General features: G+C 48.5%; 1 protein-coding gene across 3 annotated transcripts in view; it reads right to left on the minus strand.

The window, feature by feature from the left end:
* Positions 1-5,751, minus strand: part of Wscd1 (WSC domain containing 1) — a 40,321-nt gene extending 34,570 nt beyond the window's left edge. The window contains exons 1-3 of one of the 3 annotated variants that reach the window (XM_038327394.1): positions 5,552-5,751; positions 5,080-5,205; positions 4,012-4,090 (exon numbers count right to left, since the gene is read on the minus strand). The gene's annotated coding sequence lies outside the window, so the exon portion shown is untranslated. Of the gene's footprint in view, positions 1-4,011; positions 4,094-5,079; positions 5,206-5,551 lie in introns of all 3 variants that reach the window. The other 2 variants (XM_038327395.1, XM_038327397.1) reach the window with 2 other exon arrangements.
* Positions 5,752-26,682: the final 20,931 nt, after the last annotated feature.

A 26,682-nucleotide genomic window follows, 5' to 3' on the forward strand; every position in this document is an offset into this window, starting at 1 on the left:
GGGCAGAAAGAACCTCAGGCTCCTTGTCTGTGAACGGGAAAGTAGATGTGGTTGTCGATCCACACTCTAGTTGCCTAGACTGTGGCACACACTGGCTCTGAATACCAAAGAGGTGCACAGGAGCTGCTGGACGAAAAGCCCACAGCAAGTGCTCCTGGGAAACTGTCTCCTTCTGTCCTGCCCCCCTCTTTCCCAGGACAGGCCCAACAACTTCCTCCTGCTCGAAGTTGATCTAACTGCTGTTGGCAACTGCTTAATTTTCAGTGACACCATTTATTAAGCTCCTGCAGTGTGAATAAATAGATTAGATGACCTATGTATCTCATGGGCCCCGAGATCCTCATGGGAGGCAGAAGGTCTGCTTACCATCAGTTGAGAACTGTCCCCGTACCTGCCTAGATCTGAGTCAGTATTCACACCCAGACTTCTGCTCCTGGAACATGTGGCCAATAAGCTCCCTGCCCCTTTCCTCACTTTAGTTCTGGTTCTGCACGTGGCAACATGTATTCTTTAACATGGAGTGTGTCTCCATCACAGGGCTAAAACTATGCCAGGCAGAAACTCCTCCTGCTCTGGACTTTCTAGAGCCAAACCTAACAGGCACTGCCATTGGCAGGCTAGAAGGCTGCCTTTGAACCCTTCCTCATTTTCTGGAAGTCTCCAACATCTCCCCTGAGGCTTGCTTTACTGCTGCTTTTCCTTATCTAGAGCCCACAGAGTACTTGGGGTGAGGGATCCCCACTTGAGGCTCATTCAGACCAGACAAATGCCCATCCACCACCTTGCTCAGTGCTCTATACATCTTTGGAATTATGAAATTATTTTAGGGCTTAGGGAAGGAGCAGCTGAAGTTCCCTAGGAATGCGAGGAGAATTGAACCCAGAGGCTTCAAGGAGTCTTGGGGAAGAAAAGCAGACTCCTAGAGCAAGGGGTACTCAGAAAACTGGGCTCCTCGAAGAGGGCAGGTGGCACCTACCTGTGGGCCAGGTTGGGGTTAGAGTCCTAGGAGTGGCAGCAGAAACAGGAGGGGAACAGACCAGAGAGGAGAGAATCACCAAGGCTAGCCAGTGCTGGCCCCTGGGATTCAGTCATGTGACTCCACCTCAGGTCTATCTTCTGGCTAGAGAGAAGAAGCATTAGTGGAGAACAAATGCCCCCCTCCCCCACATGGCTCTTAGCCACTGTGGCCACCAAGAAAGGGTGATTCCGAGCTGTGTGCACATAGGGCACCATCGTAAAGACAAAGCACAGGGTTCGACAGGCTGTTCTCCAGTGAAGATAAGGACCTATGCCCCAGCTGCTCAGAGCCTTGGATCACTGATCAGCCAGAAGCTAATGGCTCTGTGCTTTGGGAACCTCAGTGGAACTGTAAATGGGGATTGACTCCAGTGTCCTCCTACCTCTAATTTTCCATTCTCCACCCTCTGCTGCCCTATTCAATGCCTGTCAACTGAACTCCGTCCTTCTCCCAGAGATTCTGTTCTCCCAGCATCCAAAGAGAGCAGTCATACTGATGTACAGCATCCGTGATACTAGAGCTTTCAGAAGGAGCTTGGAGGAACTGATCCAAACTCCTCCACTGCCACTCAGTGTCCTGTCTTGGTCCACACTCCCAGCCCCCTCTCTCTGACTATTCCTTACAGAACACAATGTCCCAAACAGTGTTCCTGGACAGCATCAGATGTTTCAAGCCTCCTTATGGTGCATGTTCTTCAGACAGCCAGGGATGCTCTGCCCAACTCACAGGCCTGAAATACTTTCCTGCCTTCAAGGTTCAGCCCAATAACACTTTCTCCATAAAACTTCCTCGCCCCCGGGGCAGAGTGGCTCTGCAGCACTGACAGAAAGGCTGGACACACAGTGAGCTGTGGCTGCAATCTGGGTCTTGCAGCTGCTTGTCAATATCCCTACATCCCCTCCCAGTCTGCAAGACACTCCCAGGTACAGTCAATATCTCTGCCCTCTTCTGGGAATATCTCCCTCATTTCAGGGTCCTGAACTCCTAGTCTGAGGCTGCAAAGGGAGGTAAGGCACCCACAAAACACAAACCTGCTTGGCCCTTGCAGGAATGGGGTAAAGACTGTATCTTTGAAGAGGCAAAACTCTTTGAACTTGAGCACTCCAAAGAAAGAATTCAAATAAAAATGTTTCTAGGGGCTTGGGGAGATAGCTCAGTGAGATCCTGAGTTCAGATCCCCAGCACCCAGGCAGAAGCCAGAAGCCAGGCATGGCTGTGCTTCTTAAGCCCAGTGTTGGTGAGGTGGAGAGAGGCAGATTCCAGGGACTTGCTGACCAGACAGAAGAGTGGAAGCAGCAAGCTCTAGGTTCAGTGAGACACTTTGGCTTGTAAAATAATGTGGAGGCCATACGTGGTGGTACATGCCTTTAATCTCAGCATTTGAGAGACAGAGGTTAGCCTGGTCTGCAAAATGAGTTCCAGCTAGCTGGAGTTAGATAGCAAGACCCTGTCTCAAACAAAAACAACCAAACAAAACAAAACCCAAACAACAATAATACTGTGGAGAACAATAGAGAAAACCACTGGACATCAACTTCTAGCCTCTGCAGGTGCCTGCACACACAGATGTGCACACACACACAGACTCCACACCCACATACAAAGTTTCTTTACAAGTATAAAATATAATAGCTCATTAGCTTAATTAATTCATAGTATACACATAGGTCCAATGTCACATGGTATCCCGTTAAAATACACAGTTACGATTTGTCAGTCACAAATAGTTAAAACTAGTCTTACTAAGGTCAGATTTCATGCAAATGAGGTATATTACCTTCAGTGAACTTATGACTGGAGTTCATACGAACAGTAAAGTTTTAGATGTCACATTAGAGTTACAAGTGTGTGACATGAATAAGCAGATAAAGAAATGAATGAGTGATCTTCTCACAGGCTCATGACATTATTTTACAAGTCATTATCCCTGTTACATAGAGGCAGAATGTGAAACATTGGGGGCCAATTAATTCAAAGAGAGATAAACAGCTAACGCTAGACAGAACTCCAGCTTTCTGATTCCAAGTGTGTGGCATCCCTTGCCCTGTCCCATGGCCTTCATCTACCTAGTATCAGATGGGGACCCTTCTATGCACTGTGCTAGAGTGCCACATGTGGCTGGAGGGGCCCCCTTTCTATTTGGTTGACCCAGGGCCCATCCCCACATGGCACAGCCAATCACAACCCCTCCTAAGTTAGCACCCTCACCCTAATTCGTTCATCTGTTTCTGTGCCTCCCCTGACGGTGAGTCCCTGGGGGTGGTCTTGGGCCTTGCATAGAATGTGACAGGTTAGATGGGTGTTACAACACCTTTGAGGGACTTGGATAAATCTGGCCAGGAGAGTCAGGCAGCCCTGTCTTTCTCTGACTCCATTTCTTCCAAAGGATGGGGACTCAAGCTATGGGAGACGGCCCAAGACACCTTTTGCATTCCTGTCCTTACGCCTGGTTCCTTCATGCCAAGGTGATGATCTTTTGGGAGGGAGCTCACATCCAAGCAGAGAGGAGGAGTCTTAATGCCTACAAAGAGGCATACAGATACAGAGATACACAAATAGTGTTTCAGATACAGCTCAACATAGTGATTACTAAAGTTAAGATGCACAGAAATATACGGATGAGAGGGAGACAGCCAGATTAGTAAGTCCAGAGGAAGATTAGGTCATGTTCCCCAAATAAGCAGGGCTGACCTCAAGATCAGCTTGGGATCAGATATCAGGACCCCATTCTGTGAGTATGACTACCATCCATGCCGTGTAAATACAGATCCCCAAGGTTTAAATGCTGAGCTTGGTCTTGACTTCACAGAGAGCTGGGTCTCAGGAAGACTGACCAGGATAGAGGCAGATGGGAGTACAAGCTGGGAATGTCTGCAAAGAGAAGTGGATCTGTCCCACTCGGCCCTGCACACATATGTCTCAATCTGGGCCTGGAGGCTGTGGGTTCCAAGGTTCTAGTCAGTGACTTTACAAGAACTACCCATGATACTTACTTGTGCTGCAGTTTCCGGGCTGAACTGGTTGAACTGAGACCCACAGTTAGCAACAGGCCACTGGTCCAGAATGTGCCCTCTGCTGGGGGAGGCACAAAGGAAAAAGGGACAGGGGTCCTCTCTTAGGTCTAAATCCAAGTTGTTCTCCACTTCTGGTCAGGACACAGTGCAGAACTGTCTATACCAGGACTTCAGTGCCCACTGAAAAGAGGGATTCCTTCACCCCAAGATAAGTTTCTTCCAAAGCTCTATGGGAACAACGATTTCGGGATGGAGGGGAACAGGAGGTTAGGGAGGCAAGGAGATAAAGGGACAGTCGCCCTACTTCTCCCAGTCCAGCAACTGGCCAGGTCGCCTTCAACCACTACATAACTGAACCTGTGGACTTGGCAGCCTCTCCCCACTGACATTTTATGGAATTTCAGCTAAGAGAGCATGCTTGAGAAAAACGAAAGCTGCTCCTACATCAGGGAGCTCTCCCCAGCCCTAGTATCCATTAAGTGGGCTAGCGATCAAGAGGGGATACTGTAGACAGAACGGGGCCACCCAGCTCGAGACTCGTCTACTTTCACCCCCTACAGCCCTCACTTCCTGTGCCTAATGGGACCCTGATCCCAACTATGTGTCCCCACACAGGCTGACGAGGATCTCCCTAAACAGAAGTATGCTGTACCGGTAACAGGAGAGATGAAGTGACAAAAAGTACAGTGGTATCCCGAGTGTGTCCATTCTGTCTGAAAGTAGCCTGCGATGGAGAGTGAGGGCCGCGACCCAGGGTAAGGCTGTAGGGCTGCAAATGCCCATTTGCCAATAAGGAGATGAGGCACAGGGCCTCTTTCCACTCTGACCTCCCATCGGCTAGCTGGCAGGACTAAATACCACCCGCGGAGCACAGACACCAGGAAAGCTGTTAGACGGGCTACCCTGAAGCAGCTGACCCAGCCAGGGCCGCTTTTGACTAGCAACGAAAAATGCCACACACACCAGCATCATGCCACGAATCCCCCATCCATACCTTAGGAAGATGTAAAGAGCGAGACTGGGTAATTTTCCCAACAAAATACATACGTTTCGGTTTTGTCTCTGCCTGTGTTCAAGTTCACCGAGAGACTGGAGAAAACCCTGCGCTGACCGGAAGCCTGGCTTGGGAACGGAACGAGAGAGGGGGGAGCAGATTCTGGCGAATATCTCCACCTAGGAGGAAAGCAGTGCGCACCTCAAATCCTGCTCTGAGCCCCGCCGGGGACTCAGACCCGGTGTACACCGGCTCCTGGCGGAGACGCGGCTGGTTGCAACTGCCTGTGCACCCCCCAGCCAGGACCCAGGACGTGGCAAGGCGCTCCCACGCATCCGCCACGGTCCTGGCGCGCCGAGCGCCGGCCCGGGGAAGGCGCCCCGCCAGTGCGCCCCGCGCCCCAGCAGGTGCAGCCCCGCGCGCTCCCAGTCGTGTCTACACAAACTTGTTTGCCCGCGACTGGGTAGATCCAGCTCGCAGCCTGCGCCAGGGTCCTGGGTGGGGGACCCCGGATACAGGACTCACCCCGCGATCGTGGCCGGCTGGGGCGCCCGCCTTCCGGGGCGCCGAGCCCGCAGCCCCGCAGTGCCCGGAGCCCAGACGCCCGCACGCCCCCGGCGCCCGTAGCGAGCACAACCAACGCGCCCAGGCCCACGCCGCACAGTTCCCTCAGGTGCGGACTTCCGCGCTGAGAGCAGTGGCGGAGCAGGCGGGCGCCGAGCTGAGCCGCGGCGCTGGAGTGGAGCGAAGCTGCGGGCGCGGAGCGGGCGAACGGGCGCCCCAGTCTGCACCATGCTCACTCGCGCGGCCCGGGGGACAGCGGCCGGCCTCCGCCGGGTCCTAGAGGCTCCGGCGCCCAGCGGTAAGGCCCGATGTTAGGCTTCCAAGAAGGGTCTCGGCTTCATAGTTAGGGTTAAGGAGCGGGGGGGGGGGGGGGGCGTGATCTGTCCTGGTCTGCTAGACAACGCTTACACACCCGCGGGTCCACACGCGTTACTCGCTACTGCCAAGCCAAGACACTGACAGCCGTCTCATGCACCCGCCCCAGCCTAGCACTGCAGCCTTACTGGCTCTGGCACGCCACCATGGTGCTCACACCAGGCTCGCACACATGAACACACTGGGCATTGCCACTCACAGCAGTACGCCACCACACTCACATGCAGACGTGGTGGCAGACGCACAGTGGATGATACAAATACACATGAATCACCAGCCACCCCACACTCACACACTCTGTGGGTTCTGCTCTACTCACTCAGAAACAGGGTAGAACACCGGCCAGGTGCACCACACACCACACACACCACACACACACACACACACACAAAGCACGCAGTTGTATCAACTCTAATACAAACACACAGGACACACACTGGATCACTGTCCCATGCAGAGGTAGGCACATTCACCCATCCACTGTGTCACATATCCATTAGAAACACGCACGCGCGCACACACACATTTGATACGTGAATTTGAATCACCAACCCAATGATAAAGTGCTCACACTATATCCATACAACACCACCTGGGGTTCTTCCAGCAGCTTATCACTCTGGCCCACCTCACACATAGTGACAGTCCCTTGAGAGGGACATTGCAGCAAAGGGACCACACACCACCACCAGAGAGAGAGGAGAGAGAGAGAGAGAGAGTGGAGAGAGGTCACGGGAGAGACGAGGGAGAGAGAGAGAGAGAGAGAGACGAGGGAGAGAGAGACAGAGGAGTGCCGGAGAGAGAGATTCCGAGAGAGAGAGGAGAGAGAGGAGAGAGAGAGAGAGGAGGAGAGAGAGAGAGAGAATGGACACACAGGTTTATACACTTGCCTCTTCTTCTTGAAATGAAGGCTGGCCCCTAGTCCTCAAAGGCTTACCCCACTGGAGAAGGTCCCCACTCCTCCTCTTCCAGCCCCCTAAATCACAGTATTTTCACCCTGCCTCTGCCAGGAAGGAGGAAGGAACAGCAGTGGGCCCGGGTTTCACCCAGGACTGACAGCTAAGATGCTGCGGAAGGCAGAGAACAGGATGAGAGACAGGCAGCAGGAGCAGGTGGAAGTGGCTTCTAACCTACTTCCCTGAATGGAAGGTTCAAAGTTTTTTTTTGCTTCCACTTCCGCTAGGGGCAGAGCTGCTCGGCCACTCAGAGAAGTGCGGTTTCAACAGGTGCAGGGCAGCAGTGGGGCTTCAAAGAGGACTAGTAGAATGCTTCTGGAAGGTCAAGGCACCCTGATGAAGAGCGGAAGGACTCGCTGAAGTTTGCGCAGAGGAATCTTGTGTCTGGAGATGACGACTGAGCTCTCTGGAGCCCCGGGGAGTCTTGGATGAGAACACAGGGAGGGAGGAATTCTGTGCTATCTCAGCAGTCCAGGCCTGAAAAAAAGTACCTCTTCATAGCCTTTAATAATCGTTATCAGCACTAACTTGCCGTGCCCTTTCACAAAGCTGTTTTGTGTTTAAACCCTCTCCAGGACTGGCTACATAATTTATAGAGTCCAGCGCCAAAGGAAAATGTGGTGGTAAAAAATTATTAGAATTTCAAGACATGCAGGTATGATTTAAAAATACAATTCAGGGGTCACTGGAAAGTACAGAGTTTTGTGTCTTGCATAGGCCTTAAGCCCATGAAGTCACCCACGACCCCCTTATAGCCTTTGTCCCATTTAATACTTATGACAGACTAACTTCATGTGCATCCACTTCAAAGACTGTGTTCTTGAGGCACAAAGGGAGTTGATTATCCAAGGGTTGAGGCAAGGACAGCCCAGGGGATATCCAAACCAGCTGCTCAGGATTCCAGACACTCCCTTGCAGTTGCTACTTGGGAGAAGATGCCACCTCAAGCAGCAGCAAGCTGAAACAAGGGAGCTGAGTTGTCTAAATGAACGATGGGATGGATATTAAGGGAAGAGTTCCGTGTCTGACTGCACCTGCAGTGCTCAGCACTCCAGGAAGGGTTTCCTGGTCTCCCTGTGTAGAGACACCTGTGTAAGCATGCTCACTGACTCTAGAAAGGAGAGATGAGAAAGGGGACGTGAGAAGGAACCCATCGAATAGGTAGTTGAAGAGGGCTGGGGAAAGGCAGCTTGGGTGTTTCTGTGCTGGGATGAAGCCCTTCTCTCTAGTATTGGTTGCAGATAAGGCTTTGAGAGGCAGCCTTGCATAGTCACCTTCAAACCATGCCAGCCCTCTCTCTGTGCCTAGATCCTTTTTCTGCATAGTCAAGATCCACTGCTAATCATCTCCATATCACCTGTTCCATGTGGTAATGGCATCCTAACATCGCAGGGACTTCTACCGTGGTCCTACCATGGTGTTGCCTCAGGTACAGCTAGCTACTCCTGAGTAATGCAGCTGCCCCTTCTCCTCTTGTAAGTCTAAGACTAAGAATTAAGATAGTCTCAGCTCACCCTAGCCCTGTCTCTGTGTTTGCTTCTTTACTCCATCTGCTCCACTTTATGGACTTAATCACTTGATCCCAAGTATATGCATTGCCTCCTAACTTAGTTCTGTCTCCTGGACTTTCGTCTCCCCCCTCCTCTCCTCTCTCCTCTTCTTCCCTCTCCTCTCCCCTTCCGCCCCTCCCCTCCCTTCCTTTCCCTTCTTCCTTTCATGTTGTGCTTTCTTTTCCTCACTGAGAAAGACGCCCATCCTGTGTTAGATTCCTGTTGATTACTGGAGACTGTTGCGCCAGCTCCCTAAAGAAGCATCCGGCATGGACAGCTGGACAAGAAAACAAACCTTAAACCTGGGCCAATATGTCTGTAAATAAAACAGCACCGGACACAGCGTGTAATCTATTGTTGTAAATATCCCATGCAGGGTGTTTTTTTTTTCCTGGTAACCACACACTGTTGAGTGTTCTACAGGCCCACAAGGTTTTTAGTGTTTGCTCCTTCTCCAACTGGCCTGTTGCCCAGGAGGCCTGTCCTGCAGGGGAGTCCAGCTAGAGCACCTGCCCACTGTTCACTTCCCAGTCCTCATAAGATTGATCACTACCTTCACCTTGCATCTTTGCTGGTTCTTCGTCCTTTTTTAACCTTCACAGGTGACACAGCAAGAATTTGGGCCCTGGATAACTAGGGGGATTTTGTTCCTAAAGAGCCACTCAGTGCATAATCCTTGGTACATACACATGCTCACTCAATATTCATTAATTTTTATTTGTTCATTCACTCATTCATTCATTTGGCTTTTGAAACAGCTTTACTTCTCTCAGACTTCCGGGTGCTAAGGTGGTGGTTCTCCACTTGTGGGGGGTTAAACGACCCTTTCATGGGATTTACACATCAGTTATCCTGCATATCAGATATTTACAGTGCAGTTCATAAAAGTAACAAAATTATAGTTATGAAATAGCAACAACATAATTTTAGGGTTGAGGGGCACCAAAAGATGAGGAAGTGTGTTAAAGGTTTGCAGCATTAGAAAGATCAAGAACCACTGTGCTAAGGTTACAGGTGTCAACCAGTTTGATGGTTAACACCGTGAATTTAATGAGTTTCAAAGTCACCTAGAAGGGAAGTCTCTGGGCATATCTGTGAGGAATTATCTAGATTAGCTTAGTCTCTGGAGCTGGCTATGAAGAATTATTAAGATTGGGATAAGAAGACACATACTGAATACGGGTAATATTATTCTACCAGTTAGAACAGGCGTGTAGAAAGGAGTAGTTATCTAAGCGCTGTGTTCAGTGTTCTCTGGTACCTAAATTAGATACAATGGATCCATCTGCCTAGGGTTCCCACTGCCAGGGCTTCTCCATCATGAAGAATTGTGCCCTCACACTGTGAGCCAAAACAAACCCCTTCTTCCCTGAGTTGCTTTATTTGATATTTTGTCTTAGCAGCAAGATAAGCCACCATGACTGGCTTAAGCATAATCAATTTCTAATGTGCAATGTGTCTAACATGACATTTCCCATGAACCCAGGTAGGTCAGTGTCAGTCCCTAATGGATGCTGTGTTTCCTCTGAGAAACGCAAGACACTGCTTACTAATGTTCTGTTTGCAGACATCCCTCTTGGTTCCCAGCCATCTCCCGATTGGCTACCAGAGTCAACCAGCCACCAGGAAGATCCTGGATGAAAGGGAATGGCTCACTCTGTGGTATCTATGGTCAGGGAGGAGGGTGTGCCAAAATGAGGAAGCCAGTAACATTTTGACTGCCTGTGTTTGAGTGCTCCCCTCTTAACCCACACAGCTGTTGCTCCACTGTCCTGGACTTCAGGGTCACAGGGAATTGACAGTCCCCAAGTAGCCTGTGAAGGCTGCCTTCCACTCCTGTCCCTTTCCCTAGGATGTGAACTTTAAGGAGAGAGAGAACCTTCGACATCGTCTCCAAAAGAGAACACAGTTTCCTTTCTCTTTCACCTGATGCTATGGATACTTTGTGTCTGTGTGCACAGTGAGACTCCAGGCTGGGTTAGTCGCTTCGCTGGGCTGGACATATTTATTTGCTTTCTCCCGTGAGTGCTGCAGTGACTTAAACGTGCCTCTGTGAAGATGCCAGGTACACAGATGGTAATTGCACCCCCTGCTGTGCCGGGTCTGCAGAACACAGGACTGAGGCGGGGGTTGTGGAACAGGGTAGCAAGCCTGGCACTGCCTGGGACTAGGTAGCCTCTCTGAGTGTTGGTCTGGATAGGAGAATCTGCACTCCCCAGGCATGGGCCAGAAACACCCAGAAAGTTGCAACAATTCAGAGGTAGCAAAAGGGCACAGTGCAAAAGACTTGTTTCGGTGGCAAGACCTGAGAAGGCTGTGCTGCCTGGTACAAACCTATGCCTCTGAATCCCTGTGTCTAGCTGAGGAAGGCATAGTACTTCCCTCAGAGGTAATGACTTAGTTCAGTTTAGTTTTAATTTCACACTTACTAACGCGGTATCTGCAGCTCATAGATCTAGGAGAAATTTCAAATTAGTCTGACTATTTAAGAATACTTTTTAGGAGGCTATGACCTCTCTAGCTACTCTTGCCTCTGATGGATCTGGGAAAAGTCAGCTGGGAACCTTCTGAAAAGGATTAGCCACTCTAGACCCCATTGACAATGTTAATGATCCACAGAAGAGGTCAGAATAGTAACATTAGCTGGTGTTTGGAAGGAGCTGATCTGCACCTCATGGAGGAGTTCAAGACATCAGCAGCTATCACTGTGGTGGGAAAAGCCAGTGCCAGACAACAAGAGTTTGACACAGACCTGGAGGATAGGGGAGAATTGCTCCAGACTCATGGTGAACAAAGCAGTTTCTGGAGATGGAATCTGCTCTGGTGAAGATGCTGTCAACACTGCTGAAATGGCCGAGGGTCTAGAATGTCGCATCACCTTGGCAGACGAGCAGAGGTGGCATTAGAGAGGACTCATTGATTTGGAAGGAGTTCTACCATGGGGGAAAACACTGGTTCAGCCTGCAAGATGGGAGAACATTTGATGCCTAGATTGTGCATCTAGAAGAGTGCAAAAGTAATACACCATATCTCTGATGATCCAACTCTGACACGCAGTCCTGGCATTGATCCTAACAGCGTGGCAAGTCCTGGAATGAGGGTCCTTGGCTGGAGGATTATAGTTGTCTGGTTCCATCTCCCACAGGTACAAAGGCAGCAACTGGGTTATTCAGAGGAAGAGAAAACCATTAAAAATCTCAACATACCTGTGTGGGCTGCAGTAGGCATGAATGCCATGCTGTTGGCTGTCAGCTGGAAGGTATACGACTAGCAAGCAAGCCACCGTACAAGAGGATGGTGGAGTGTAGTGGTATTTCAAATGTATTTTAATAAGTAAGGATTGCCTGAAGATCTGAGAGCAAAACAGTCCCACTGGTCAGCCTTACAGACCAGGTTGTGGTAACACACACTTTTAATCCCAGTAGCCATACTGACACGCACCTTTAATCCCAGTAGCCACATTAGTTGCCATAGAAACCTGGCGGTGCATGCTTTTAATCACCGTGGTACACACCTTTAATCCCACTCCTAGAGAGGATTATAAAACATAAAACGGGAGGAGACAGCAGCTTTCAACATACAGTCTCATTCTGAGATTCTGGGAAGCAGGATCGCCGTTTCAGACTGAGGTTGAGGTAAGAGCCAGTGGCTGGCTGTTTTGCTTTTCAGATCTTCAGGTTGAACCCCAATTTCTCTCTCCAAGTTTTTATTAATCATGCTTCAGTGGAGGCTCCTCCACCTTACTTTACTCTCTCTGCCCACCATCAGTCTGTCCCACCAGACACTGATGCCTAAAGAAGCAGCACAGCTTCTCCCCACTTTTATAAATCTTCCTGTAAGTCTGCCACCAAAGGTCATGAACTTGCAAATGATCTAAATTAAGCGACTGGCATACTTCATGCATCAACATAAAAGATCACTTTCATTTTAGAATAAGTTAAAGCTCACAAGTCAAGTTTCAAAGAGAATGGGGGTTCCCCTATGGCCCCATTCATTTCCCCTGTGGTCTGCATCTTATATTTCTACAATAATTTTGTCAAAGTTAAGACCTTGACTGACATTGGCACATGGCTGGTAGCTGAACTCCAGACTTAATTTGGATCTCACCAGTTTCCCCATTAACATCCTTTCTTTGCCCCAGGGTGCCATGCAGGGTTGCAGAGTTCATTGAGTTGTCTTGTCTGCCCAGTGTCCTCTGGACTGTGATGGTTTCTCATGGTGCCTGAGCTTTAGGTGACCTTGACAGTCTCAAGAGAACTGTCCCGGCAGAATACCCTTAAATTTCATCTCAAATTCCTGGGCATCTCTACCTAGAGTGGTAGTTGAAGTGCCTGACACCACATGTTTGTCTCCCGGACATGCGACCCACTGTCCAGGAAGGGCAGAGTCTTAAGGAAAGGGAGAGGAGAGATGCTTCCATGGAAGAGGTGCTAACAGAAGCAGGCCTGGCAGATGGCTGGAGGATGGAATAATATTTTGGAGGTAAGTTCTGAGTATGCCACTGGCAGATATCCAGAAATACACCCACAACATAGGGATCACTTCTTCCTTTCCTGTGCCTCCTGCATTCCAGGCATCTCCAGGGCACAGGCAGGGATATTCATTCATTCCTGTATCATCTGAATCCTAGGTGACCCAAGGGTGCTGATGGGGCCTTCTGAGAGGAAGAAAAGCTCTTCCCAGCTTCCATGTCCAGCTCTGACCTTCATTCCCCATGGAGAGCTCTATCCATTTCCTCAGCGACTGGGGCTCTTCCTTCCTCTGTTCACACACCTGTGTCTTCAGCCCTCCCTCCTCAGATACTTCTTCCTTAAGTCTCCTCCCTACTCCCTACGAAAGACATCCTCCAGCAGACCAGTGAGGAGCCCTCCCCACTTCCTCCTCTTCTCAAACATCTAATCAGATATAAAAGAAATTGCTCCCTCTTCCCTCAGAGGCTAGCCACTCCCTCCTGATGCTGGTCTAGGGATGGCTTTCGGATTCCTCCCCATACTCTTCAGTGGGCTCACTCCCCACTCTGCAGCCACTTGGGGCTCCAGTATCCTCTACTCCTACCTTGTTCCCTGACGCATGCATAGGTTTCTCTTCTCTTTCTCATTTGTAAAGATGATCCTGAAATTTCTGTCCCTAGTGCTCTTCTCTGTTTGCTCCTCTCCACAGACCAGCTCTCTCCACTTTAACCTCTACCCTCAGCTGTCTTATCTTACCCTCAGCCACAGCTGTCTTACCCTCAGCCACAGCTGTCTTATCTTACCCTCAGCCACAGCTGTCTTACCCTCAGCCACAGCTGTCTCATCTTACCCTCAGCCACAGCTGTCTTACCCTCAGCCACAGCTGTCTTATCTTACCCTCAGCTGTCTTATCTTACCCTCAGCCACAGCTGTCTCATCTTACCCTCAGCCACAGCTGTCTCATCTTACCCTCAGCCACAGCTGTCTTATCTTACCCTCAGCCACAGCTGTCTTATCTTACCCTCAGCCACAGCTGTCTTATCTTACCCTCAGCCACAGCTGTCTCATCTTACCCTCAGCCACAGCTGTCTTACCCTCAGCCACAGCTGTCTTATCTTACCCTCAGCTGTCTTATCTTACCCTCAGCCACAGCTGTCTTATCTTACCCTCAGTCACAGCTGTCTCATCTTACCCTCAGCCACAGCTGTCTTATCTTACCCTCAGCCACAGCTGTCTTATCTTACCCTCAGCCACAGCTGTCTTATCTTACCCTCAGCCACAGCTGTCTTATCTTACCCTCAGCCACAGCTGTCTTATCTTACCCTCAGCCACAGCTGTCTTATCTTACCCTCAGCCACAGCTGTCTTATCTTACCCTCAGCCACAGCTGTCTTATCTTACCCTCAGCCACAGCTGTCTTATCTTACCCTCAGCCACAGCTGTCTTATCTTACCCTCAGCTGTCTCATCTTACCCTCAGCCACAGCTGTCTTACCCTCAGCCACAGCTGTCTACCCAGGGTCTCTTTTTAATGGCTGACTGGCTCCTAAAAGCCCTCATCCCTAACCTGGAAGTGGTCCTCCCTTTCCTGTCCCTGAGCCTCTTCTGTCCCCTGAACACCTTCTCTTGACTCATGGCTCTAGCATCCTCCAATGAGCTGAGCCTCCACATTCCCTTCCCTTCTGCCCATCTCACTGAAAACTCTCATTCACCTCACATGCCTAAATCCTGTTTTGATGGCTCTCAACTTCTCAAACTTTCTCCACAGTGCTTCTTGTTGAGCATGGATTGAGATTTGACAATTCTCATGTCCTTTTGTGCTGTTCTCCTTGGATACAGAGTAAACCTAGGCTCTGGGGTTGGGCATCTAAGGCCTTTCAGTCCCCAGCCCATCTTAAGCCCACACCACACGTGGAGTCCTATGTTCTTTTCCACTTTTTTTCCCCAATCAACTCATGATGCATGCTATCCATTTTTTCACACTTTAACCCCTGTTATTTCTGAATGGAATCTCATCTCTGTACTCTCTTGATCTCTGAGACTTTCATCTTCCAGGGTCCTAGGACACATTTCTACCTCCATCCTATATATAATATTACCAAGATTCTATACCTGCAATTAAATCTCTGCCTTTCTGTCAGGGTTCCCATAGTTTTATGCTCAGACTAAAACCCAAGATGGGGAGACCCATCAAAGCAAGGAGAAACAGGGTATATGTGTGCATCTGTATATTGTATATATTCAGCATGTGCATATGTGTGTGTGGTATGCATGTGTGTGTGTGTGTGTGCTTTCATGTGTATTCCTGTGTGTGGTGTGCATGTATTCAAGTGTGGGTGTATAGTGTGTACATGTGTATAAGTGCATATGTGTGGTGTGTGCTTTTATGTGCATGAATGTGTGTAGTGTATGTGCACTTGTGTGTGCAAAGATGTGTGTGCATGTGTGTGTGCATATGTGTGCATGTGTGCACATATTCTAGCTGGTGCTAGTTACTGTTCAGAAAGTACTGATTTCTCCTCAGCCAAGAAGGCAGGAGATGTGTTCACACTTAGGAAGACTCTGTGGGTTGCTGGACCCTATGAAAGTTGTGTTCATGTTATTTTATTTATTTAACCCTCCCCAAATCTTTGCACAATGCATGCTGTTGGAACTCCTTTTTGCAGATGAGAAAACTATAACTCAAGGAGGGTTAAGTGATTAAGCCAAAGCCACACACCTAGAAAGTACAAATGCTAGGACTAGAGATTTTGGATCCAGAGGATCCATTCCCCAAGTGCTCAGCCTTACTTAACTGCCATGTTTACCCACCTGCTTACTCCCAAGCCAACCACCTCCAGGGCACACAGGGATAGTAATGGAAATTCCGGAGAAGCCTCAGGTGCACTCACTGTGTAGTTAACTTCCTGGCAACACAAACATACCCATCCCTCCCCTCACAACCAGTCTCTTAAATTGGGAATGAACTTTAAGGGAAAGGGGCTTCTAGGTTGTTACTAACCAGGAACATGGCAATGCCACTGTCAGAGCACAGGAAACCTGAAACAGGGAGCTCCTGGTCACTTAGAGGTCACTGAGGCAGACGGAGATGCCCTCTGGGGAGAAGGAGAGAGGATCTGCAGAAGGAAGACTTGCACACAGTTCCTTCTTCATACCCACTGGGTGCCTGATGCCCAGGCAAGGGAAAGCTACCTCACAGCTGAACTTAAAGATGCTTGCCTAAGCGAAGAGCCTGCCCTTCCTTCATTATCCCTCTGTCTCCTCTGTACCCAGGAGAACAAAGGGGAAAGGCACTAAGAACGAATAGAGAGGAGCCTGCTCAGAAAGAGCAGCCTTTGCCGTACAGCAGATGAGGTGACTGCTACTCTAGGACCACATGACTGCATATCTTCTGCAAGTCCCTTCTCCTAGAGCAGTGGTTCTCAACCTGTGGATCACGCCCCCCTCCTGGGGCTCACAGGGGTCACCTAAGACCATTGGAAACCACAGATACTTACATTCCAATTCAGAGCAGCAGCAAAATTACAGTTACAAAGTAGAAAGAAAAATAATTTTTTTTTGGTTGGGGGAGTCGCCACAACATGAGGAACTGTACTAAGGGGTTGCAGCACTAGGAAGGCTGAGAACCATTGGCCTAGCGGCTCTTGTCTCCTCACCTGAAAGATGAGGAGCAAAATGATTAAAGGAGAGGAGGCTGGGTGGATCCTCGACACTCACTGTACCGCTGCCATACATAAATGACTTTCCTTATTTCTTTTCTTGTGAGCACCTTATCATACTCCCTAGCTCTATTTTCATTTGGAAATCTACTGGTTAACATCTAGTTCTGACTTTAGGCATGCCTTCCAAGATGCCGGGGTTCACTACACTGCTCCCTCAGAAACTAGGGTTGCATCTGCACAGGTGGAACACAGGAAAGTCATGCCTGCCCTTGGCTGGTGCTGCATGCATCATCTCCCTATTCCTGCCCATTGAGGATTATGTGTGAGGTACCTCCTGGGTATAAAACACTGAGGGGTAGTGAGCAAGAGCTGGTGGCAGGCAAAGGACCTGGGAACACAGAAGGTGTCGGTAATTCAAAAGAACCTTCTGACCTTGCTGTCATTGACCTGGGCAGTCCAGAAGAGAAAGAAGCACATGTTAAAGGAAAGACAGACTTCAAGAACATTCAAAATGAAAACTGTATGGAAAACAATTATTATTATTTTTTTGTATTTTTATTGGGTATGTATGTAGGCATGTGTCTCTGTTGTGTGTATTGTTGTGTGTGTGTGTGTGTGTGTGTGTGTGTGTGTGTAAGGGTGTATGTCAGAAGATAATTTGTAGGAATCAATTCTACCACATGGTGCCTGGGCATTGAAGTCTATTCATCAAGCTTGGTGGCAAGGGTCCTTGCTGCCCTGGTCCATGAACAGCATTGTAGAATGGTTGGTAAGAGGAAGACATGGTTGAGGGAAGTCTAAAGCGGAACAGATTCCTGTTCTCAAGGAGATTACAGGGCAGTCTCGAGACAGACTAGGTTGATTAGCTAGGGGATTAGCCTTTCTCCTGTTGTCCAGAGCCTCAGTGAGCCTTTCAGTAGTAGACAGGAGCCATAATCTGGAGAAAGGAAGGATGGTAGGTCCTGACCATCATTTCTGGGCCTGCCTGACTGTTGCTATGGCAACCAGTGGTGGGTCACATGGAGAAATATCTCTGGTTCTTATATGAGGGTGATTCTCAGTCTCAGGCTGAGTTTGGGACCAATATCTGAGGCACCCGCTTACCCCTTTGAGGGTCCCCTGTGTTAGAAGCAGTTTCAACATCCCAACAACAAAGCACAGGGCTCCAAATGATCCCTCATACCTGAGGAACGACAGGACTCAGGTGTGGGTCAGGCTCTCTGGCCAGCCTCCACCCAGTTCCATCTGCCCAGCAAGGAGCAGGGAAATAAGAAGTGACAGGAAGTGCCAGGAATCACTAAGACGGTGTCACCTCGATTTGTAGGCAGACGGAACTGCTCCTAGTGAACAGGACACTTTAGAGACACTGTATCCCTGAACAGTCCACCTGAGATGAGCAAGCCCTTGGTGCCAGTCTCTGCTCTGTCCCTGTCCCGTCACCTGTCCCTGTCACACTCTTCTCCGGGCTCAGCTGTTTCCTGGACCCCCACCCCCTGTATATCCACAGCCTCCTGTCTTCAGAACTCCTCTTTAAAGCCTCATCAGAGCCATCTTTTATTGTCCATAAAGACATCTGGCTTCTCCGTGGCAAACCCCAAGTACCCTTTTACCCATCTTGAGGACCAGTCTCCTAGGAATAAATAACTCTCCGTTGTTTTTTAAAGATAACCTTTACAGAGCTCGCTTATAATAACATCCATCAATTATGGGGTCAGACTCCTGGGAATAATGAATTACTCCATCTGTGTTCCATGTCTTTGCTGCCTTTTATTTTCACCGACAGATTGAGAGGTTTTCAGGCTGCAGCGTCTATCCCCGAACAGCACTGTGTCGCTTTCGGAAACCGTCTAGACAGAGCCCTGCTTGTTACATGACAGACCTGGGAAGGAAATGTTCCAGAGGGAGACATTGCAGAAAAAGAATTTCATCTCATAAGCAGGCATTTACAATATTTCCTTCCCGGTACAGGCCACCTCACCTCCCGCCCCAGTGTTTTTACCACCTTTACTCAAGGCATGACTCACAGCCCTATATTAAATTTGTTGAAACCTTAGATTGGATTTAGATGAGTCCCAATCTATCATATATAGATTTAAGCGTATAGAGACATGGGTACCCATGAATGCTGCATCATGCACACACATGCATGCATACAGTTTATAAGCATACAGGCATGTGCACACATGCATATGTAAACAATACACATACGCATGATGAAGCTGCTTGGTGGTTGAACAGGCACACGCAAGCTCATGCACACATACACACACACACACACACACACACACACACAAAGTGCATGGTATATAAGAGTACAAGGGCACATGAACCTTCACAGGCTTGCACACATGCATGTACGTGCTCCTTCGCTTATGTGCTCATTTTCATCCTGATACTATTGTAAGATATATATATATATATCTCCAGTGTCTTGGTCCCTTGGTTCTGGCCCTCAGAGTGGAGGCAGTCGCAACACCTAGTTGAGACACTAGTGGGCACTGTAATCAGGAAGGAAGCAAGACCTAATGCTGGCTCTGCCATTGCAGTACCACAGGACATGTCCAGCCTTCTGCTTCTCAGTGGGTGTGAACAAGCAAAGACAGGTGCTGTTATCTCTCAGCCTGTAAGATCTTTGGGGGAGTAGGCTCTGTGCCTCCATGGAGGCAGACAGAGACCACTGTAATTCCCTCCACAGCCAGCATATCTCTGTCTCCCAACCCAGCTTATTTACGATGCTTTTAACTCCAAGCAGACCCACTTCCAAACTCCTGCCCCTGACATAAATTACCTTAAAGGCCCGATTTGTATCACTGTGGTTGGATGGCGCCTAACCAGAAAGCACTCTGGCTTCTCAACAGCTTCAATCCAGGCAGCACTATGGATTAATTTTTTTTTCACCCTAATTGAGCACTTCAGAAAGGGGGGTTGAAAATCTTCAATAGGTTTCATTTTTAGGGAAAGCAATTTTGACTTATTAGGCACTGTTGGCTTCAAAAATGTGCTCACTAATGACTTCTATTTAAATATTTTCCTCCAGCTGAGACACTTTAAAAAACATGGTGTTAATGGATTCAACATCCCCTAAATGAGGATTTTTCCTACTGTGGCCTTTGAACTTTCTTGGCCAGATATTCTCCAGGGATAAGGAGGTGCCAAGTGCACCTTGGGAAGACCCTGGAGATTGGGTGATGGCCACTTTCCCCTCTCCCTAGCACTTACAGAAGTGATGATTTGCTACCTGGAAGTGTAAGTTGAGACAGGATCTTTAGGCTGCCCATCCCTACAGGATTAAATCCAAGCCATTGAGCCCCTTGGAGAAAGTCCCAGTGCCCTTTACCTTAGATTTCTCTCCTCACTATCTGCCCTCTTGAGTCCCAGATAAGAATATATGACATTGAAATGCTCCATCCAAACTCGTGCCTGTCTTCATGGGTGTGGGAACCTTTGCGGTTTCATGGGACCTGGCACCAAGAGGCCCACGGCTAATTTTTGACTTGCTGTTTCCATCTTGAAATTTTCACTTGTTGGTGAATGCTGTTCCACATTTTCAATCTGCACTGGGCTCTGTCTATTACACATATGACCATGGCTAGGTTCAGGGCTCCACACACACACCCCCACACGCACACATACACACATACACACACACACACACACACACACACACACACACACACACCCTGTTCCCATCTTCTACTATTTGTTTATGCAAAGCCCAGCCCTACCACTCCTAGTTCACACAAGAGATTTTGGGAAGGGTATAGTGGACAGGGCAAAAGGCACGGCCCAGGGCCTGAATGACATCAAAGGCTAGAACATTGACTTAAGTATGGACAACCAAAATGTCCATCTGAAAAATGCAGATATCCTGTCCCTACTTGCTAAGTTGTTGTGAGCTCCGAGGGACAATGTGGGAGCACGGGGATGTGTCTGGTACCAGAGGACTGGTTGACACTGTCTGGCACCGTTGCCATCCCTTCAGGACCAATGTCATACCGACCCCTTATGAGGCCTTTCCTATCTGTCTGGACTCCTTCCCTTCCAGGTAGCTGGCGCCTGTCTGTGCTCTCTAGCTTCCTTTCCTGTCAGTACTGCAATTACACTGGTGTGTCACAACTGTCTGTCAGGAGAGCTTAGGATCACTTTACTTTGCTGGTGCCAAGATCCCGCTCAGGCTTGGGCAAAGAGAGAGGTTGCTAGAAGAAGGGTATCTGCTAGAACACAGGGCAAGAATATTATCTGAGTCCCGAAATGAAAAGCCGGAAGCCTCCAGAAATGCAGGATGACCCCTCTTACTTCTAATAGTATTTAAGCATTGTTTTTTTTTTTTTGGTTTTACGAGACAGGGTTTCCCTGTAGTTTCTAGAGCCTGTCCTGGAGCTAGCTCTTGTAGACCAGGCTGGCCTCGAACTCAGAGATCCGCCTGCCTCTGCCTCCCAAGTGCTGGGATTAAAGGCATGCGACACCACTGCCCGGCTTAAGCGTTGGTTCTTGCACTCAGTCTTCTTCCCCCTCCTCCCTCTTCTGTCCTATCCTTTCCCTCCTCGACCTCCTCCCCTTGTCCTTGTCCCGCTCATCGGTTTCTTCTTCATGGCCTTCTGATTTCACCTCCTCATTCTATGTGCTGCAAAGGTGGATACTTCCTGATCCAGCCTCCTGCAAAGGCCTAAAGGGTCCCCTTGGGTTCCATCTCATCAACAATAGGCAGGCGACTGTTGTATGCCAGCCTGCCAATTCCTTTACACCTGCTGCTCACTCCACCCGTCAACCTTGGCTTACAGGGCCACGAAGCCTTATCTTTGCCCCTTACAGTCTCCAGTCCATGCTTAGACTATAAATTGACGTTGAATACAGGAGGAAGGCGTGAACTATGGAGGAGGGTTTACCTTCCAACCTGGAAATAATGCGATCTCCTAGTTATTGTGCTCCTTGTAGAAACCCAGTTGATGAGGCTGTGCCAGAATAAAAGCCTCTGAGGCAGCAGGTCACCCAAGGGTCGCTAGAGGATTTTGCCTGGTTCTTTACCTCCCTTCAAAGAGAATCCTGCTGACCTTTCCTGCTTACCACTAAAATCAAATCTGGGCCTGATCTCCCTGAATATGCAGCGTGCTGCTTGAGGATTTAAGTTGATTTCCACAGGAGGGAACCTGCTCACTCAACAGAATCTATACTCTCAGAAATTATTAAAAGAGCAGAATTACATTCACTGGGGTCAGAGGGCCAGAAACACTAGAAACGCAATCCCAGCAGAACTGCAGTTAATTGGCACCCTGGAACACATTGGGACGCCAGAAATGCAGCTGTACTGTGTGTTCTTAGACCAAAGCCAGCACCAGGGACCCTGCTCCACTGGTATGGTCCCTGAGCTCATAGCACTGGTAGCTCCAGGACAATCTGCTCTTCCTTGATCGAACAGGACAGGAGCAGGTGCGAAGAGGAGAAAATGGCATGCCTGGATACGACTCCTTGGACTAATCCATTTAGATGTGAATTTGAAACGCACTTACTAAGTCCCATTATTAATGGCATCAAGAAAGGACTAGAAGGAAAATTCCTTCTATGCTCTCCTGGTTTCCATGTGGAAGGCTTTTCTAAGACACTCTCCGGTCCCTCTCTGTCTCGTTGTCCTCTCAGGAAAGAGCTGGCTGAAGGTAGTCGGCACACCCAAATGAGGTCGTACAGCTTGGCTCAGTACAGTAGTGCAAGATGCATAGACCTTTGTCTTTGTTCTTCATTCAACTTGTTCGGACACAAGGTTGCACATGAGGATGCTGTTTGTCGAGGTGGGCTGCTCAGAGTCCCCAGTTTTTGCAGCAAAGGTCAAAAGCTACAAATATTTTCTAAGATCAATGTTTCACGTGGCCTAAGTCAGAACCTTCTGGTCTTTAATGCAAGAACCATTAAAGAATATCACAAAACTGCAAAGCACAACTGGTCTAACTCAAACTTTTAGAAACCAAGGTCAAAATGCTTTTCAGGTTGCTGTAGTTGAATTCTGAATGTCCTTAAAGACCCATGTATTCGCTATTGGCTTCATCTGCAGCCCACGCCACCGCTGGGAGGTGACAAAGCCTTTAAGACATGGGCCCTAATAGGAGGTTTTCTGGTCATGGTGGAGTGCATCCTTGAAGCTGAGGGGATGCTCCATCCTTCTGTTTCTGCTTCTTGATCACCATGTGTGAGCAGCTTGTTCTGCTATGTGTTTGGTCCATCCTGTACTACCTTGTCACAGGTCAGAAAGCAATAACACCTCCAAAACCTCAGGAATCAAGCATTTCTTCTTTTTAAGTTGCTCAATGCGGATATTTTGTTATATTGACAAAAGACTGACAAACATAGAGGAGTCGCAGCCGCAGGCTCTTTTCTGTCTTCTCATACTCAGATTTGACGTCTTAAACCTCAGTTTTGTTTATGTCTCTTAGTAAACTGAAGTTTTGGAACATGTGGGTAAATCCTTAATAAATTGTACCTTAGCCCCCGTTTTGGGTTTTGAACAAATTGGGAAGAAAAATAAAAAAGTAAAAATAGAGGCCAAAATGTCAGGCTATGACTGCTAGAGACCAGGTGGAAAATGTGGCATCGTGCCTCTCAGGCAACTGTGTTGCTAGCACTAAACCCTGAAACTGGCAGACATCCCCACCATTGCAGGGACAAGCCAGATTGCAGCAAGCTTCCCACGTGGAGGGAGGGGTCATAGCTGAGGGAGACGTAACTGGGAGAAGTTGAGAATAGCTATTGTTCTTCTTTTTTTCCCTGTGTGTGTGTGTGTGTGTGTGTGTGTGTGTGTGTGTGTGTGTGTGGTGTTCATGGGTATGCACATATGTGGGCACACATACATACATGTGTGCAGGGGCAAGGAGGAAACCAGCCAACATTAGATGTCTTTCTCCATTGCTTACCACCTTATTTTTGAGATATGTCCTTCATGGGACCTAGGGCTCCCTGACGGGGCTGTACTGGCTGCAGCGAGCACCAGGGATCCTCTTGTCTGCACCTCCCGACACTAAGATGGCAGGTGCAAACTGCCACACCTAGCCTTTTCTGTGGGTGCTGAGATCTAAACAACTCAGGTCCTGACACTTACTGCGTGGGCCATCTTCCCAGGCTCAGCTTTTATCTTTTGTGGTTATCTTGAACCCCCCCCCCCCCAGTAGAGGGCAAAGAACATTCTGGTCATTCAGGTTGGGGGGACATGAGAGAGATTATAGGGATAGGAGAGGGAGAGAGAGAGGGAGAGAGAGAGGGGATAGAAGGGTGGGATGAAGAGAGAGCTGAGATGATCTCTCTCTCTTCTAATCTTTCTTTCTCCTTTTCTTTTTTTTCCCCTCCTCTCTCTCTCTCTCTCTTTCTCTCTCTCCCTCTCTCCCCCCTCTCTCTTCTCCCGCTGCCTCTCCGCTCTCTCTCGCTCAAGATCCAGAGTTCTCCACTCTTCACCCAGTCACCCTAACTGTGTGCTAGGATGACTCTTTCCTCCTTCTTGCTCACTTCATACACAGAAACACTCACCACTAAGTCCTGTTGACTTCAAATTTGCTTTCTAAACAAACTTTCCATCTGTATTCTGTGTCACATACAATCGACACTGGTCCATGCTATCTCTCTCTCTCCTGGGAAACATTTGCTTGTTTTTGTTTTGGCTTTTTCACTTCCGAGTCAAATCTTTATCTAGCACAATAATCCTTCTAGAATAAAGTCTGGTTGAATCAGTTCCCTTCTTAGGAACTCCCGTTCCCTCCAGCTCTGCCTTCATCTCCAGGCTCCATCTTCATCCCCTGTTTCTTATCATATGTTCCCATTACGGGGACCTTCTGGACTTCCAATGCATACTGTTTTCCATTTCCTAGGGACTTTAATATGTGTAGTTTGTTCTGTTGGTTTATTTTCTTGGTTTTCTTTTACTTTTTCACCTGGAATATTTTAATCATCTTTCAAGGTAAAACAAAACAAAGAAACCAAACAACAACCAAACAGCAACATTGTAGGAAATACTAATAGTGTGTGGTTTGAATTAAGAATGTCACACACAGACTTCTGTTGGGGCCACTTCGTCCCCAGCTGGTAACACAATTTTGAGAGGCTGGGGCATCTTTAGGATTATGACCTAGATAGCAGGAATGATAGCAAAACGCCCACCCAGCTCCTGTGAATTGTGTGTTAAGTGAATGAAGCAAATATTTTAAGCACAGGTGAAAGGATGCAGGCGTCCACAGTGAGAGATGAGGGCGTCTGCAGTCCCATCAGACAAGATGTGGTTGGAGCTCCCCCAAGAATTGGGTTCACAGGTTGAGAGCCAGCGCAGGGCTGCCACCGCGCAGATTCCTGGAAACATTGAGGGAACTGGAAAAGATGTGATGCTCTGTCTTCACGTATGTCTTCAATGGCTGCCAGGCTGTCACGAGAAGGAGGAAAAACACATACTTTGGCATCCCCAAGTAGCCAGTTTGCTGTAAGGCAAATTCTGCCACATTTTAAAAATCAAAACCGCCAGGATCTCCAGGCATTTACATGGGTTCTAGGAATTTGAACCTTGGCATCCCCAAGGTTCACTAGGTTTTCACACAAGCCGTACACGAGGCATCCAGTGAGCTTCCTATTTTCTGTTCAGTTGTGTTGTGTCCCATATCTGCCTGTCGGGGGCATGGCCCCTCTCCCTGGCACAGCTGATAGGAAAGGACAGATGTGCCTTGCTCTGGGTCGGTAGGAGAGGATGAGCCCGGATGAACACTCAGGACCAGCGCATTCCAGAGCCTCCACTGTTGGGAGACGGCCCCAGAGGGTAGAAGCTAGTGGTGATAGTGGTATCCAGGGAAAGACTTGATCCATCACTTAGCTGAGAATAGAGAATAGAGAATGCACAGGAGACAGCGGGAGGGACACAGTGAACTGAAGGCCCTCTGATCCCTGGGCTGTGAGCGCATCCACTCTTTTTTTTTTTTTTTTTTTTTCTTTTTTTTTTTTTTTTTTTTTTTTCAAGACAGGGTTTCTCTGTAGCTTTGGAGCCTGTCCTGGAACTAGCTCTTGTAGACCAGGCTGGTCTCGAACTCACAGAGATCTGCCTGCCTCTGTCTCCCAAGTACTGGGATTAAAGGCCTGCGCCACCACCGCCCGGCGCATCCACTCTTACCATTCCTAGTACAAAGGTTATTACAGCAATGGATTTGGCCTAATGAGCCTACTTTAAAGAAGATCTACCTGCCCTTGGGTGCTAAATGATTAAAGTACTTGCCAAGGTTCAAATTCCTAGAACCCTTGTGAATACCTGGAGATCCTGGTGGTTCACCTGTAATTCCAACCTCTGAAGAAGGGCCCAGAGCAAGCTGGCTATCTAGACTAACCATATCGGTGAGTTCTGGGTTTGATTTGGAGACCCTTCTCAAAGAACATGAAAGTGAATTTGAGGCTGATTCCTGGCATCAATCTCAGTTCTCCACAGGTATGGGCTTATATTTGTATATGTAACCCCAAATATGCACGGACCTACATGCAGGAAAACATGAATACATATGCATATGCAATACACACACACACACACACACACACACACACACTTAGAAAGGGGGTAGGGTCCTACCCGTCCTCTAGGCTGTCCCTACAAAACTTGTAGGCCACATCTGGAGTCCTACTCCACAAAACATACCAAAAATTCTTCTCTAGAAAGATGGTGTTTTGATTGATTAGTGATGTCTGTCAAGGGCACAGAATAGTAGCTAGTAGATTCTTGCCACCCATTTGTCACCCTTGTTTTCTCTAGAACATACATTTAAGCTCTAAAGAGGCATAACTGGATAATAGCCGTAAAGCCACATGCATAGAAGACGAGACCCAGAGAACATCCTCTTAGAGCCAGAAAATGGATTAATTTCAACATGGAGATTCGCAGCCATCCAGATTCCAATTCCCTATATTACTCAGCTTGCTTCCTTGTGGGCCTGTCCTTTAATTAGGAGGCTCTGCAAACACTTCAAAGCTGAGCAGCTCCCCAGCCCAGTGCCCGTTCCTGCCAACTCCCAACCTCCCCACAGCAGCACCCCAGAGCGCCAGACTGGATTTTGATCACGCAAATCAGGATGTATGTTTCCCACTGTGAAATAAATAGCCAT

Source organism: Arvicola amphibius, chromosome 4 (genome assembly GCF_903992535.2).
Source record: "Arvicola amphibius chromosome 4, mArvAmp1.2, whole genome shotgun sequence".
NCBI lineage: Eukaryota > Metazoa > Chordata > Mammalia > Rodentia > Cricetidae > Arvicola > Arvicola amphibius.